General features: G+C 37.1%; 1 long non-coding RNA gene across 1 annotated transcript; it reads right to left on the bottom strand.

Annotated features, from left to right (window-relative positions):
• Nucleotides 1–9,033: 9,033 nt before the first annotated feature.
• Nucleotides 9,034–14,496, bottom strand: LOC121013121 (uncharacterized). Its single transcript, XR_005782510.1, has 4 exons — nucleotides 14,446–14,496; nucleotides 13,867–14,081; nucleotides 9,383–9,439; nucleotides 9,034–9,154 (listed from the first exon to the last, which is right to left on the bottom strand). It is a non-coding gene; the product is annotated as an uncharacterized LOC121013121 (long non-coding RNA).
• Nucleotides 14,497–15,728: the final 1,232 nt, after the last annotated feature.

Below are 15,728 nucleotides of genomic sequence, written 5' to 3'. Positions count from 1 at the left end.
CCTACAATTCACTTAATCTTTATTCTTCATTCAATATCACTGGGGAGGCAGTTCATATAATGAAATGATTAAGGCATCAGTCTCTGTGGAACCTTGGCCTGTATTTGAATCCCAGCTGTGTTTTTTTAGGCAAATCACTTCACTTCTCAGAACCTCAGCTTCTTTGTCTTGGAAAGGGAAATAGCAGTAATACCTGCTTTCTGGGGTAGCTGTGGAGAATAATACATAGAGCATAGCAACACTGTGTGGATAAGATATTGTGATCATTTTTAAGATTGCTACTAGATAAATATGGTAATATTCAGATATCAATTTCAAAAACCATTTGGAACAATGTTTAATTTTGGCATAAATGAAAGGGGGCCTTAAAATGAGTAATAGTAAGTTTCATAGAAATCTCATTTGGTTTTATTTATTCCATGACTTGGAAAAATTTAGTGTAAGTCGAACTCACTTGCTGAAAATTAGCTTTTAAATCTTTAAACTTGTAAACTGCATCATCCAATTATTTTAGATAGATAAGCACATTTAACTAATATGCTTTCTACCAAGATTCTCTCGTGTAGACATTACATTAAACTGGATAAGATATTAATTGTCTAGAGTCTTGCTATAGACTAGCACAACAGAGCTAAATGTGGCCTATGCTTAATCGTTCATGATTTAAGCAAGTTCTAAATATGACTCAATGCTTCGGTTAGGTTAGCTTTAAAACCAGGTCTAGATTTCAAAATATATATACTGCATCTATATATCATATATATGTATATGTATTTTAATTTTTAATGTGTATATGTTTTAATTTTGTTTGTTTGTTTATTTATTTATTTATTTAGTGCTGATGTGGGGCTTAATCCAATGAACTGTGAGATCATGACCTGAGCTGTAATCAAGAGTCAGACGTTCAACTGACTGAGCCACTGGCACCCCAAAACATACTTTTAAAAATACTACCTAGTACCTAGTATTACCTACTAGATTTTGTTTTTCTAAATTCTTTATTTTACTTGTTAGAATTGATTGAAATCCTACTTTGAATATGCTGTATGCTTTATATTATACACCTTTTATTGTATTTGGTGTCTAGGTATCTTATGGTGTCATTTATATCAAAGAATGTAGTTGAAACAGATTCTTTGCTTTAGTTTCATATGGGAACATCTATTTGGGAGGACAGTTCTTTGATTTGGGGTTAACATCCTCTTTGCCTCACATAACGTCAATTGATTCTCTGAATTCCTTTAGTTTGTGGTTTGTATGAAACTTTTGTTTATGGTTTCTGCTTTTCCATATGCCATGTAGATTCCTTTGTTGCTCTTCAGCTTTCTAAAATACACTTTTAATTTTATTTTTTTATTTCACCTAATTTTCTTTGGCAGCTCATATAATTTTGGAACACTATAAAATGACTACTTGGAACATTCATCTCCATGCCCCTTTTATGAGGTTTTGTTGAAACAAAATTCAGGGGTGGTAAACCAGCTGTTCCAGATAGCTGCCTTCACCAAAAATTTGAAAATAATTAGAGAGAAAAAAACCAGCCTTTGGAATAAATCTACCCTTATTCTCCTCTTGTTTCTGTCTTTGCTCTACTTTTCAATAAGCCCTTCCCATCAGGAGTTCCCTTGGAAACAAAACTTACTGACCTTCTACTTATTGAGTTATTTCCCATGTATCCTTACCTCAAAGACCACCTTGGCCACACTTTCTTTCCATATTCACTATTCGTTCTTGAATCTTAGATCCAAATCACCGTTAGCTGGTTCATTGAGGAGACAAAGATGTTTGTTGACTTTAAGTGGAAGGAAGAAGCAAGGGATGAAAGAAATCTCTGAACACAAACCATGAACTTCTTGATTATATGTATTTACATTGGGAAGAAAATTTTAAGAGAAGCAGGTGATATTATTATTACAGGCTTAATTTCATTGATAAAGCCTTGGATAACAGCATAAACTGAGAAATCTTTGCTATGATAACAACCTGAGCCTAAGGGCTCAGAGAATGGAAAAAAGGACAAGTTGTTTTCCTGGATAATTTTGTATTATGCAGTTTTTCTATGGGGATTAGTGTCTCTGTTTGCCATTAGGGCCACATACTTCATTGTTTTTCCTTCTGTCCTCTCGTTCATGAAAAATTCTAGTCTTTGACACAGAACTTCACAATATTGCTCATGTGACATATTCTAGTGTTTCATACATTGAGAGATCAGTGTAGAAGGATCAGTGTAGTTCTTTGTTTATCACACCTGGTTAGCAAGTCAGCTGAAGTGGCCTGGCTTTTAGGTAGATTGGCCAATGAATCCTTTCTCTTTCCTTTTCTCTTGACTTTTAAAATTCTGTACGGCCAGCCAGAGGCTGTTAATAATTTCCAAGGATTATATGTGGGTTTTAGTGGGAAGAAAGTCCCCAATTAAGCTGCTGGTTCAAAATGCACACCAAAACTGTAGTTCTAGATATTATCTCGGCTAATTATATATCTGTGCTTTGATTTCTATTTATGTTAATTGAATATAAATTTCTCAGTAAATCTATCAGGATGATTGGTAATAAGCAGACCCAAAGTTGGAAGTTCCTATGTCTATGGCCTTCTTAACTAATACTTAAACAAACAAACAAACAAACAAACAAAACTTTTTATTTCTAAGACTTTATGCAAGTTGTCAAATGTTAAAACGTTTCTTTTAAGTGTATAAAAAGTTTTGGTTTGCATATGCTAAATATTGTTATTTTTTTCTTTTAAGCTCCTGTAATGTTTAAATATATGCTTGGTTGGAGATTGTGTTATTTTTTGAGTCCAGAAATGTTCATTAGCAACTTTGCAGGGAGTAAACGTAACTCTGCTATATGCATGTATTTAGTTTCAACTGGAGAGGAAAAGAACATTTTCAGTAGATAAAATTATTCTCTACGCCTTTCAGAAAATCTGTGAGGGTAATTATGAAAAGAGCATAATTATGCAAACCACTAAATGCATTTCCAAAATAGCAGGACACTTATCATTTATTTATTTTAAATATTATGATGGATTAATAAAATGAATATATACAAAGGGAATGTTTACTAAGAATAGCAAGCCAGTAGAGTATAGAGGCAATAAGTAGCAGTGAAAGATGCAAGTGATACTTCTCAGTGTGCTCAGTCTTATTATTTAATTTTTTTCTGGATTCTGGGGTAAAATGTATGATATTTATTGGTCCTTCCTAACATCCTTCCAAAATGGTTTTTTTTTTTTAAGAATTTTCACCGTGAAGGGAAGAAAAGGGGAAAATAGAGTGATAGTGACCTAGTGAAGGATGCGTTGATTACTGTATTAAATATAAACACCTAGAATGAGTACATTGGAGATCCAGAAAAAGAGTTGTTTAGGGATAGGAAAAATGTTAATCCAATCTCCAAAGGAGATTGAACAGTACTTATCTCTTCTAAAAGATTGTAAAATACCCTACCTTCCCTTTGCTGGGGACAAAACCTTTCCTTCCCTCTACCCTTCAAGATTCTTTGGCTGGTCTAAGAATTAAATTGACATGAGAGAGGTTAACAGGAGAAAATCAAATTTAATTACGTACACACGGCAGTTCTGTAAAATTCTGAGGCCTCCGGGCAGTCAGGCATTTGAGGCTTACATGCCATCTAGAGCTAAGGAGAAGGGGTTAAGGGTTAAGGGTCTGAGACTGCAAAGGGGAGGAAGACAATTCCCAGGAAGATGATAAAGACTACATGTTTGGTAAACAGTTTTTGCAAGGCCACTGGACAACAATGGGAGGTAGAGAGAAATTTTAACAGATTTTGCTAGGTTGCTCCCTGTTTACCATACCTAGTTCATATTATACCAGTAGTTACCTATGTGATAGCCCTCTTCCTGGAGCAGTTCCACTATCTAAATTCTTTTAGACAGGTTGGAGGAAGGTCAAGTGTTCTTCCCAAGCCTTCTGCTTCTGAGAAATGATTGGCTTAAACGAATTCATGCCAAAGACATTTTGAGGGGGCAAATTTTGCTCCCCTATACTTTCATTTCATATTCTGGATTTACTGAGATGATTTGGGCTATTAAAGAATGATAATATCATCTTATCATCACTATTAAAAAAATTTCTTTTTTCAACATTTATTTATTTTTGGGACAGAGAGAGACAGAGCATGAACGGGGGAGGGGCAGAGAGAGAGGGAGACACAGAATCGGAAACAGGCTCCAGGCTCTGAGCCATCAGCCCAGAGCCCGACCTGGGGCTCGAACTCACGGACCGCGAGATCGTGACCTGGCTGAAGTCGGACGCTTAACCGACTGCGCCACCCAGGCGCCCCTTGTCATCATTATTTAATCAGCATGGCTTACCTTATTGTTGAGTATGTGCCATTCATAGCTCTAAGCACTTCGCAAGTACTAAAAAATTTAATCCTCACAAATAACCCTGTGAGATAGCTGTGACACAGGTCAATGTTAGTATTAATTTATTTTTGTATAGTTAATTTATTTTTCATTAATTTTTATAGAAGTCCTTCATGATGTACATTAATATTTGAGTTGAGCTTTATGCCATTTTAAAATATACTTATCAGACTTTAGATCACTTTTACTGATTTCATAGACCACTGTTTTTAAATTTCATAATTTCATTTTTGTTTAGATCATAATTTTTATTAATTTCTGTTTTCTGTGGAATATTTCGTTGACAGGTTTTTATTTATGAGAAAACATGGGAAAGTTTTCCATCATTGGCCATGTCTAAGAATGTCCTTAGGCATGAATAAAAGCTAGATTAAAAGTTGAATTTTTACAATAAATATTTCCCACTTGAAATGTGTTCTACTATTTGTTACAGTGGAAGACTCATCAGATGGCCAATTCAGTTTTTAATTTTTCTTTGTCAATAAGTTATTTGTTACTAGCTGGATGGTTGTAAAATTTTTTCTTAATTCCATAAATTTAAAAACAAAATGAACATATTTTGACATGGATGTCTGGATATCCTGTCGTTAGTGTTGCTTGGTGCTCAGTTGAGTTCTGCCCTGAAGTTGCAACTCTTTCTTCTGGCTTTAATGTTGGTATCTTCCTCTATTTTATGAAGCCCTGCATGAAAATTAATGTTTATTCTTTTATTGTCCTATTTTTAGTTCCTTGCAGAGTACCTGACATATTTGTTAAAGTCTTTGAATTCTTGAATGAATTGTTCTAGCAGCTGAGAGAATAATATTTAGAGCTTTCAACTGGTAATGCAGGGTCTAAAGAACCATCAAGAGACTGAGATAAAAAAATCTATATAAGAAGTTTATCTCTCCAGTGAAATGTATGAAGACCAGATTCGAGTTATTTCTGTCAGAAATGGTAATGTCAATACATTATAGTATTATCAATAGTCAAAGCTTCAACAGTCATCAATCAATAGATTATAACCTCATCAGGAAGCCTGTGGGGCATTCATTTAGATGCTGCCAGAATTCTGACAATTGTGTTTTTATTTAAAATTCTGGACATCTTTGTTACAACTTCATTTGGACAAATGGTGTCAAGCCTGCAAAAGTCTAAGCTAGCTTGTTTATTCACAGCCATACATTTTCATAAATGATAAAGAAATACTAGAAAGAGTTTATCATTTTATTGGTCTCTGACCCAGGTCAAGAAGTTAGTAGTTTCACAAAGGGAATTTGTAATGTTGCCAGATGATGAAATTGACAACTGGGTGCTTTGGTAGGACCTTCGAGTTGGTGTAGCTCATCTGTCTATTTGACGGTGATGCTCTATCCGGTTATCTTGTGCTATTGCTATCATTTACTGATATTAAGTAAACATATGTCTTTTGCTTGTGACTCTTGAAACAAGAGGGTTTTTGTTATTTTTGTTTTTTTGTTGTTGTTGTTAAACAATCATCTTGGCTCTTGTGACATCTGCTCAGATTGGAGGAGAAAAGTGAGCAGTGGGCATAGATGGGAAAGAAGGCGAGAGAGAAAAGTAGTGTAAAATGGAAACCACTGGTGAAGTTTGAGGGAATGGGGGCACAAGACGTTGAGAACATTGCGTGAGTGAATAAATAGCCAAAGAGGAGATAAACGTGTTTGTTTTGTATGGTAGACGCCTGAAGTACAAATAACACTTCAAGGAAGAAAAAAAAATCTTCAGACAATTACTAAATAAAATTGTTTCAATAAAATACTGCTCTTATTGTCAAAATAAAAACCATTCCTGCTGACCCACATATAACATTTTGGGTCTAAGAAATATATCCTCAGATGAAAGAACTATTAATGTATCTTACTTTCCCCATGGCACTCATATTATACAGGGGAAGTAATCACATGGTCAGTCTGTTCTGGGGAAGCTCAGTCAATCATCACGTGTTCCCTAACTTCTGCCTTACAAGTAAAATGATAGCAGTGCAAGAAAAGTAACAAGCCAGAGATTTAGCATGCAGGGATGGAGTCTGGTAACATGGATCAGTTTCATTCCCTTTTAAACAAGCTCATTTTATGTATGAATGCAATGTGAGATACTCCCATGGTTGGCCTGAGGAAGGGAGGTGTTCATGACCACAACACTATTGCTGATATTAAAATTTAAATAAAAGAAAATTACATAAATCAATTCATCTTTTATAATCAGAAGGGTTTTTAACCTTTTAAAAATAGTATGTTTATCATTGAATTTGCTCTTTAATTTTAAAATAATCATGTATTTATATGTGTTAGGTCATTGATAATGGCATAATTACTTTTATCAAAAATGGCAGAAAATGGGGGCGCCTGGGTGGCGCAGTCGGTTAAGCGTCCGACTTCAGCCAGGTCACGATCTCGCGGTCCGTGAGTTCGAGCCCCGCGTCGGGCTCTGGGCTGATGGCTCAGAGCCTGGAGCCTGTTTCCGATTCTGTGTCTCCCTCTCTCTCTGCCCCTCCCCCGTTCATGCTCTGTCTCTCTCTGTCCCAAAAATAAATAAACGTTGAAAAAAAAAATTAAAAAAAAATGGCAGAAAATGAAATGCACTTTGATTTTTAGGAAAGAGCACATGAGAGTATCATGGCAATATATACCAAAAGAGAGACCTGGAAATCCTAGAATTTGGGGGAGAGTTACTTACCTTGTAAGTTCCTCAAATGTTGAGGTCTACATCTCATTGGAAGATAAGGGGAGGTGTAACAATGTAATCATGAGCATATGAAAAGAGAGCGGGTGTTGCTGGCCTTAAATGCCCTTCATCGAGATAAAGAGACCTGTAATAACTGTACTTTCTGATGGAAGCTGGTTCAATTAAGGGGTATGAACGGATGTGGAGGAATAACAACACCATATCACACTGTTGACTGAATGCAGCTATAATGAGTAGAATCCTCCTACTCCTGGAACTGGTCAACTATGGACAATTACCAAAATGGGGAATACTGAAGCAACTTGTTGGTGGTCCGGTAGAAGAGTCAATTCTGGTTATGCTAAATTCTTGAGATGTGTATTAGACAGGCAGGTGGTGATATCAAAAGGATATTTATTTATTTATTTATTTATTTAAAAAAAATTTTTTTAACGTTTATTTATTTTTGAGACAGAGAGAGACAGAGCATGAACGGGGGAGGGTTAGAGAGAAGGAGACACAGAATCCGAAGCAGGCTCCAGGCTCTGAGCTGTCAGCACAGAGCCCGACGCGGGGCTCGAACTCACGGGCCGCAAGATCATGACCTGAGCCGAAGTCGGCCGCTTAACCGACTGAGCCACCCAGGCGCCCCTCAAAAGGATATTTAAATGGAAGGACCTGGAATTCAGGGGGGAGAGGATAAAAATATGTGAGTTGTTAGAATATAGGTAGAATTTAGTAAGTCTGGGACAAGAGGTGAATAAGGCATTCATTTCCAGTGCAGAATTTAAGGGAAGGGCACTAAAACCCTAGTAATCAACATAAAGAATCTTTTAACTCAACATTTTAAAAATAAAAATAATATAAAAGTCCATGAGGAAAATATCAAAATTTTACATGTCTTAATGGGACTGGTTGTGATTTACTTAAAGAATGAGTTTAGATAGAGAAGAAAATTAATCTAAGGACTAAACTCTGAAGCATTTAAATGTTTTGGCACTGGAGAGATGAGAAGGAACCAAGAAACAAAGAAAGAATGGCCAGAGAACCAATTGGGAGTGTTTCTGAATGCAAGGAGGTGAAAGCCCAGGAAGGAGGTAGTGTTTAGCTGTGTCATTAGATCACAGAGGTTGAGTGGATAAAGTCTAGATTACAAATAAATTAAGAGATCTTTCGTGATCTTGGTGAGAACTGTTTCAGTTGTGTGTTGGGGACAAAAGCTTGACTGGGGTAAAAGAGAGAGAGCACAGGAGAGTGCTCAGACAACACTTTTGAGTTTTGTTTTTATTTTTCAGTTTGCACAATGTGATTTTTTTAAAGGTGTAAAATGTGATGTCACAGATGTATAGACTGAAATGATGATCACAATCAAGCTAATGTAACACATATATCGCCTCACTAGTTATCATTGTGTGTGTGTGTGTGTGTGTGTGTGTGTGTGTGTGTGGTGAGAACATTCTAGGTCTACTCTCTTAGCAAATTTCAAGTGTGAAGTACAGTGTTAGTAACTAAAATCCCCATGCCACACACTAGGTCTCCAGAACTTATTCATCTTATAACTGTTAAGTTTATACCCTTTGACCAACATCTCCCCATCCTCTTCCTACCCTCCTGAAATCTCTAGAAACTGCTGTCCAATTCTCTGGTCCTATGGTTTGACTTTTTTCAGATTCTACACATAAGCTTTGTTCTAAGGGATAGCAGGGAAGGAGTGACAAGGAAAAGAGTATTTGAGGTAAAGGGAGAGACTTCCTTCAAAGATAGAGGTAACATATTCTGTTGGTGACACAGGAACGTGACAGTAAATGTGGGGAATTGATAATGTGAGGGTATGGAATATAACGACAGGAGGAATAACCTTAGGTAGGTGATAGGAGCTAAGGGAGCTACTGTGTGGAAGACCTGGCTTTATGAAGGCGTGTGGACAGTTCACTCATTGCAATAATAGGGAAGACAAAGAAGACACCAGAAAGGAAGTTACCAGAAATCCTTCTGTGTAATTATTTACAAAATTGAATATTTTAAGTCAACTTCTTTTTTTCAAAGGATGCATCCACCTGTCCTCCATACTCCATTTGATACGGTCCATTACCCCATTCTATATTTAAAAGGAAAAAAAACAGAATCCATCAAATGTGAACTCTCCATAACTTTTAATCTCTGACCAAACTTAGCTGCAATAACACTAATCCTTCTTTCTCCCTAAGAGAATCCCCAGTGAAAGTTGGCTTTCCTCCTGAGATCCATTTCTTCCTGTGCTATGGATTCTATCCCCTTTCATCAGTACACACACACACCTTGCTCCCTCCATTATTCCACTTCTTACCTGTATCTTTATCTTCCCCATGTTTTCAAGTCCCTCCCTTGCTCAGGTCACTCCCGCCTAAAAGAAAATAAATGCCTTCTTTAATCCTATATTACTTTAAAAAATCCCTACATAATTCCCTTTTCCTTTGTAGCCATTTCCTTTGTAGCCATTTCTCTTCGTAGCTATTTTACTTTTTAATCCAATTTTTAAAAATTGAGGTACAATTGACTTCTAATATTATATGAGTTTCAGGCGTACAACATAATGGTTCAGTATTTGTATATATTGCAAAGTTATCACCATGCTAAGTCTAGTTAACATCCATCACCATACATAGTTACAAATTTTTTCTTGTGATGAGTTACAATGTTACAGTATTTTTCTTGTGACCAGGACTCTTAACATCTACTCTCTTAGCAATTTCCAAATATGGAATTGTGTATTCTTCACTGTGCTCACCATAATCTACATTCCATCCCCATGACTTCTATACTTTATAACTGGAAGTTTGTGCCTTTTCATATTGTACCACTGTACCATTCGCACTGTAAACATTACCAGAGCAATTATTCTAATCACCAGTTAATAATTTCATGGGTTATTTTTATTAATTAATAATAACATTATTAGCAGAAGTATGAACTACTTCAAATATGCAGAAAGGTTTAAATAAATAAGATGAAGTTAACCCATAAAAGAATAACCAAACATGAGAAATTCAACAACAAATCGAATCAGAATGCCCTTTATATATCTCTTCACCTGTATTTCTTTCTACTGACCCCGAGAGAACAGGCAACTCTCTTGAATTCATGTATCCACCTCATAGGTATTTTTCTCTATCTTTTAAGGCAAATCTATGTATACCCAGAAAATATGATTTTTCTTTGCATGTCTCAACATTTTATATTAATTTTATCAGACTGTGTGCATCCTGCCACCTTTTCTCTTCCATTAAGTTTATTTGTGAGATTTGTCCATGCAGGTATGTGGATCTCTAGGTGTTCATTTTAATGGTCAAGTTATATTTATTACATGAATACCACTAGAGGTACATTGCATTCCAAATGAATGGATACTGGTGTTATTTCCAGTTTTCTTTCATTCAAAAATCTTGTGATGAATATGTTTGAAGGTTTCCTTATAAACAAGTTGGGTGTTTCTTGAGTGCAATAGTGCTCAAAGTGTGGTTTGGGGCCTGTGAGGTCAGTTATTAATTATGAAGCAATAATTATAGTTCTCACGCTCACTGTCTCATGACTGCAGAATGGAGTTTTCCAGAGGTAACATGGCACGTGCTAGGACTACAAATACGATGTGGAAGTGGGTAGGAGAACTCCAGTTGTCTTCTATTAACAGGCAGTAAAAAGATTTGCAAACCTGTAAAACCATGCCTCCCTTTCAATCGTTTTGTTTTTAAAAATGTAGTCATTTTACGAAAAATGTATTATGTGTTAGTGTGATTGGTTTGTTTTGATTTTTAAAAATTAAACCGTGTTTGTAAATTTTCTGTTTTAATTTCTAATATGTTTTTCTAATTTTAATTTCTAATATTTAATTTCTAATATTTTTTTCTTTCTGTGATATTCCTGTACAGTCACCCTCCTCACCTCACAATCTCTGGCCAGCATTGTTCTGTTCTTAAATCTCTATAGTTCATCCTTTCAAGAATGTCCCATAATGGGAATCACATAGTATCTAATACATTAAATATTGATGAATATAATCCTTATAAACAAATATTCTGCATGTCCATCATCCTCAATACATTTTAAGGCTATAAAATGTCCAAATATAAAAATAGTCTAACTTCTGCTATGGTGTATACATTTAAGATTTGAATTGCTTTGCTTGTGGTAATGCATTATCACATTTCCTAGATATTGTCTATATGCTCTCGAAATCAATATCATATGGGAATGAGTGCTGTTTTTACGCCTTGGCAATGTTTGGTATTGGCACAGATGTACAATTGTTGCCACTCATTGAGAGCACACTGGTGTTTCCTTGTGGTTTAACTTTGCATTTCTGTCCTTATGAGTATGATAGAGCATTCTGTCCCATTCTTTTTGACCACTGGCTTTGCTCTTCTGAGAACTGAATATATGTTAGGTATCACAGGATATTAAGTGACATGCTATAAAATTAATTCTCTGATGTACAATTACCAGAACATAGGATAATTCCATCACATTTTGCTTCTCTCACCATACATGGATAGTCACTTTGCATGCTTTTTGGAACCACCTGGAAGCTGAATGCACCTTTTCCCAGGGTCCTTGCAGGAGTTTTAAATCCTATGGGGGAGAATGCCCCCATAGTGATAAACTCTCATTTATCTAAATCTATGATTTGTGCATCTTGGTCTCGTACATTTAGAATCCAGTCTCAGGCTTATTCTCTGGACTCCTGAATGTACACATTGGCTAATTCCTGAAGTTCCTTCCAAGTACAGTCCCATTTCTCCCTTAGGAGAAGCAGCAAAGCTGACTGGTGAGGGCGAGGCATGGCACTGTTTATTGACTTCGTGATCAAGAGGAGATGTCGAAGGCAGAAGCTTGGGGTGGGAGAGTGCATGCTTTCTTGCAGGCGTGAGAACCTTCATCACCTTCAAGCAAGAGGGGAGTGCTAAGCTTCAACAACAAGTGCTGCTTGTTTCTGCTGGCACCGCGCATTAAGGGGAATCCTGGAATTCAACAGTTTTAAGTGCATCAAACTAAGTAATCCTATTCCAAGTGTCAGGGCTCCTTCCTTTTCCAGCCAGGACTCTGACCTTGGCATATAGGCAAGTGTTTGAGATTGTTGAAGTTCTTCTATTCCAATATTAAGTGCTATATCTACCCTTCACCTTGCTTTGCTGTCAGGTGTAGGAGGGGACAATGTCTTTAGGAGCTAAAAGGAGAATTCTGAATTTCGCTCTTTGTTTTACCTACTATGCGTGCTCAGTCATTAGTTACATTTTTTCCTCAAAATCATCATTGGCACTTATCAATAATTCCAATTCCATTGTTTTATGGTCACAATTGACTCCATATTTGTCCTTTGCCAGATATATTATAGCTGCTAATGCAGTATCTCAAGCTGGAATAGTATCCAGGTTCACTGCCCATGAAAATTTCAACACTCTCATTGCTACCTTTTGCCAGGGACCGTGTGTTGCAGCTGCAGTGATGGAGTCTTCTTTGCCTTCTGGATGACAAGGATCTAAGCCTAAATTCCATATTTACCATCTACTTCCTCAAGTTACTTCTAAAACCAACGGCCACAAATTAATTTCCCCGGGCAACATGTGGGAAACTTATTAGGGAATACCTTTAAGATTATCTCTTGGGGAAGGGAAGAAGGTAGGAGTGGAGAAGAGGAAGAAATTCAGTACCAGTGTAGTTCCAGTGAAGACGCCCTTTGCCTCCAGCTTAAGCGGGAACTGTCCTTCAGAACTGAGTGAGGGGCCAGGCCTTTATAACAATGTTTAGTCAGTCATTGGATGCAGGATACCCTGGGAAGGTGGAATGCCCCAGGACTTGTCAGCTGTTATGCCCAAAGCTGAGGGCTGTCTATCCCCAGTTCTCCCAGCAGGTGGATTAACATGTCTTTCATTCCAAAAGGAGGGTCCAATCCATGGCACATCGTGCGTCCACCATGCCAAGCTTTCAGCTATTTCTGTTCTGTTAAGTCACCACTTTTCTGCACCACTTCTTCACTCTTGGTTTCTAACACTTTGTCTACCCACATCTCCTCTACAATCATCTTTGTTTTTGTGAGCTTATTCCTTAAAAGAAAATACCACTTAAATGTAATTTCAGGAGGGTGTCGGTAGTAAACAGAAGTAAACACATGTGTTTCATACACTCTAAAAACCCAAAATCTGATTGGGGAAGCATGAAAGACACTGTTCCTATTTCTAACACATGTTGTCCCAGCTTTTATTTCTTTTGTTTTAGATCTAGGTGCTTATCCAGCATCACCTTGGGCATATGAACGGGATAGGAGCTGCACTGGCCAGAATCCTAGTATTGATTATCTTTTCTAGTTTCTAAGGTTGTCAAGCGACCTTATCACAGCAGAGGAATGTATCTCATTCTGAAACATAGGGGATGAGGCCATGACACACACAATACCCTGAAAAACCTTTCTCCCTTAACCATGTGGTCCACCTGTCATTAACTCTCTCTCTCTTTCTCGAGAGAGGAATGGATTCACAGCAACAGACACAGAGAAACACCGTTCTGCTACTTAATTGCATTCTGACTCTATACTACTTATTCTGGTATCCTGGGGAAATATTTATTATATCCATATTCAATTTAAGAATGAAGAAGCCCCAAGGAATTACACACTAATATTTTAGAAAGTGGTCCTTACCATTTCTAATATTCCCTTAAAACAATACAGTTAGTATGAGCCACAAAATTTAGAGCTTGGCCTGCAGCCTGTTATGAGAAAATTCCACTTAGCTTTAGGCTGCAATGTATCATTTTGTCAAAAATGCAGCTCATACTTACGGTCTTCTGGGTTGTATACCTTCATTTCAGGCAGAGCTCTTATCCAATCCCGATTTAGCTGCACCCACTTCTCTATACCACCGACAAACTCAGTGGGGATGGTTTCCCCAGGATTTTTTTTTTTTTCAATTGAAGTACCATTTAGAAATGAAGGAACACTCTGTTAACTCCACACAGTTGGAGTTGATTCAGAATGAAGCTACTTGATTTCCACCCTGGAGGGAAAGAACAAATAATGATGAAATTGTCACTCAAAAATAAAGTGTTACAATTTTTCAATTCCCTTTATTCTACGAGAGGTAATTAGATTTAGTAGTGAACTGGTTATTTTACTGGTAAGGATTTTCAGGTAAACCAAAACCAGTGGAGGTTAAATTGTGTGCCCAAAGTCACACAATTTTCCAGTGACAGAGTTGGGAGGAGAGCCCCAGTGTCATGGTGCCTAGAATTGCTGTCTTTCTAATAACAATTAAGAGACGACCGTCTGATTATTTGCTTCTTGTGTTAGATAGTGATTGGTCACATTCTAGTCACTCTAACTTTTCCTTACTAATTTTTTTTCTTGTCTATTGCACTCACTTGCCCATTGTAAGTTTCCACAAGTGTTGAAATGAGGAGACTTACTCTCTTCCATTGCTACTATGACAACCTATCTCGTCTATTATGACCTTTTAGAACCTTTATGAACATTATTTTTGCTCATTAGCTTCTGTTCTTTACCTGTATGCCATCTATTGGTAATGAAACATGACTCTGATCTTTCAACACATTATAACGTCAGTTCAGGTCTTTCTATTACACAAGTTCATAGTTCTGTATGTCATATATAACTTTTAGAACCGTATTTTCTTATTCAACAACATTTATCTCAAGTGATAATTATGTTTTATATTAATTATTTGATTTATTTTCTTCATGACTTCTTTCTTCATAAGCCTCCATGAAGGCAGGTTTAGATCTGGTTTTTTAAAAATTTTTTTGTTAATGTTTATTTATTTTGAAAGAGAGAGAGAGCATGAGCAGGGGAGGGGTGGAGAGACAGGGAGACAGAGGATCTGAAGCAGGCTCTGTGCCGAACAGAGAGCCCTACATGGGGCTTGAACCCATGAGCTGTGAGATCATGACCTGAGCTGAAGTCAGACACAGCCTACTGAGCCACCCAGCCACCCCAAAGAAGTAAGTCTTAAATGGACACAGGAGAACATCCCCATTGCTATGCAACTGGGTTTAGCACAGGTGGAACAAGCAACAACATCCATCACCCTGTTTCTCCCTGGAAGACACCTAACCTCATACTTTCTCAGCTGCAACCTAAGGGTCCAGCTTCTAATCCACTTACATGAAGGTTTTGACTGCAATCCTCCCTTTTGGGACACTGATGGGTCTTGGCACGTCCTCAGCTACTGAAAGCCACTAAGAATAAAGATGGGGGCTTGGACAGTCAATAAGGTTTGAGAGGCAAACAGGAGCTCCAGCTGGGCTGATTGATGAGATTCATCTCGTACATGAAACCACTTTTTCAAAACCATAATGAGAAATCCTCTCACATGGGTTAGGATGTCTATTATCAAAAGATAAGAGCTAAATTCTGATGAGGATGTGGAGAAAAGGGAACACTTTTACACTGTGGGAGGGAATACCAACTGGTATAACCACTATGGAAAACAGTATGAAGGTTCCTCAAGAAATTAAAGATAGAACTACATATGATCTAGCAATCTCATTTCTGGGTATACATCTAAATCCAATGAATTCACTGTCTCAAAGAGATATCTGCACTCCCACATTCATTGCAGCAATATTCACAATATTCAATATTCGCAGCAGCCATGATATGGAAACACCTATGTGTCCATTGACTG

Source organism: Herpailurus yagouaroundi, unplaced genomic scaffold (assembly GCF_014898765.1).
Source record: "Herpailurus yagouaroundi ecotype Mexico unplaced genomic scaffold, PumYag 198, whole genome shotgun sequence".
Lineage (NCBI taxonomy): Eukaryota > Metazoa > Chordata > Mammalia > Carnivora > Felidae > Herpailurus > Herpailurus yagouaroundi.
The sequence above is the reverse complement of the archived record's forward strand: the minus strand, read 5'-3'. Positions and strand labels throughout refer to the sequence as shown.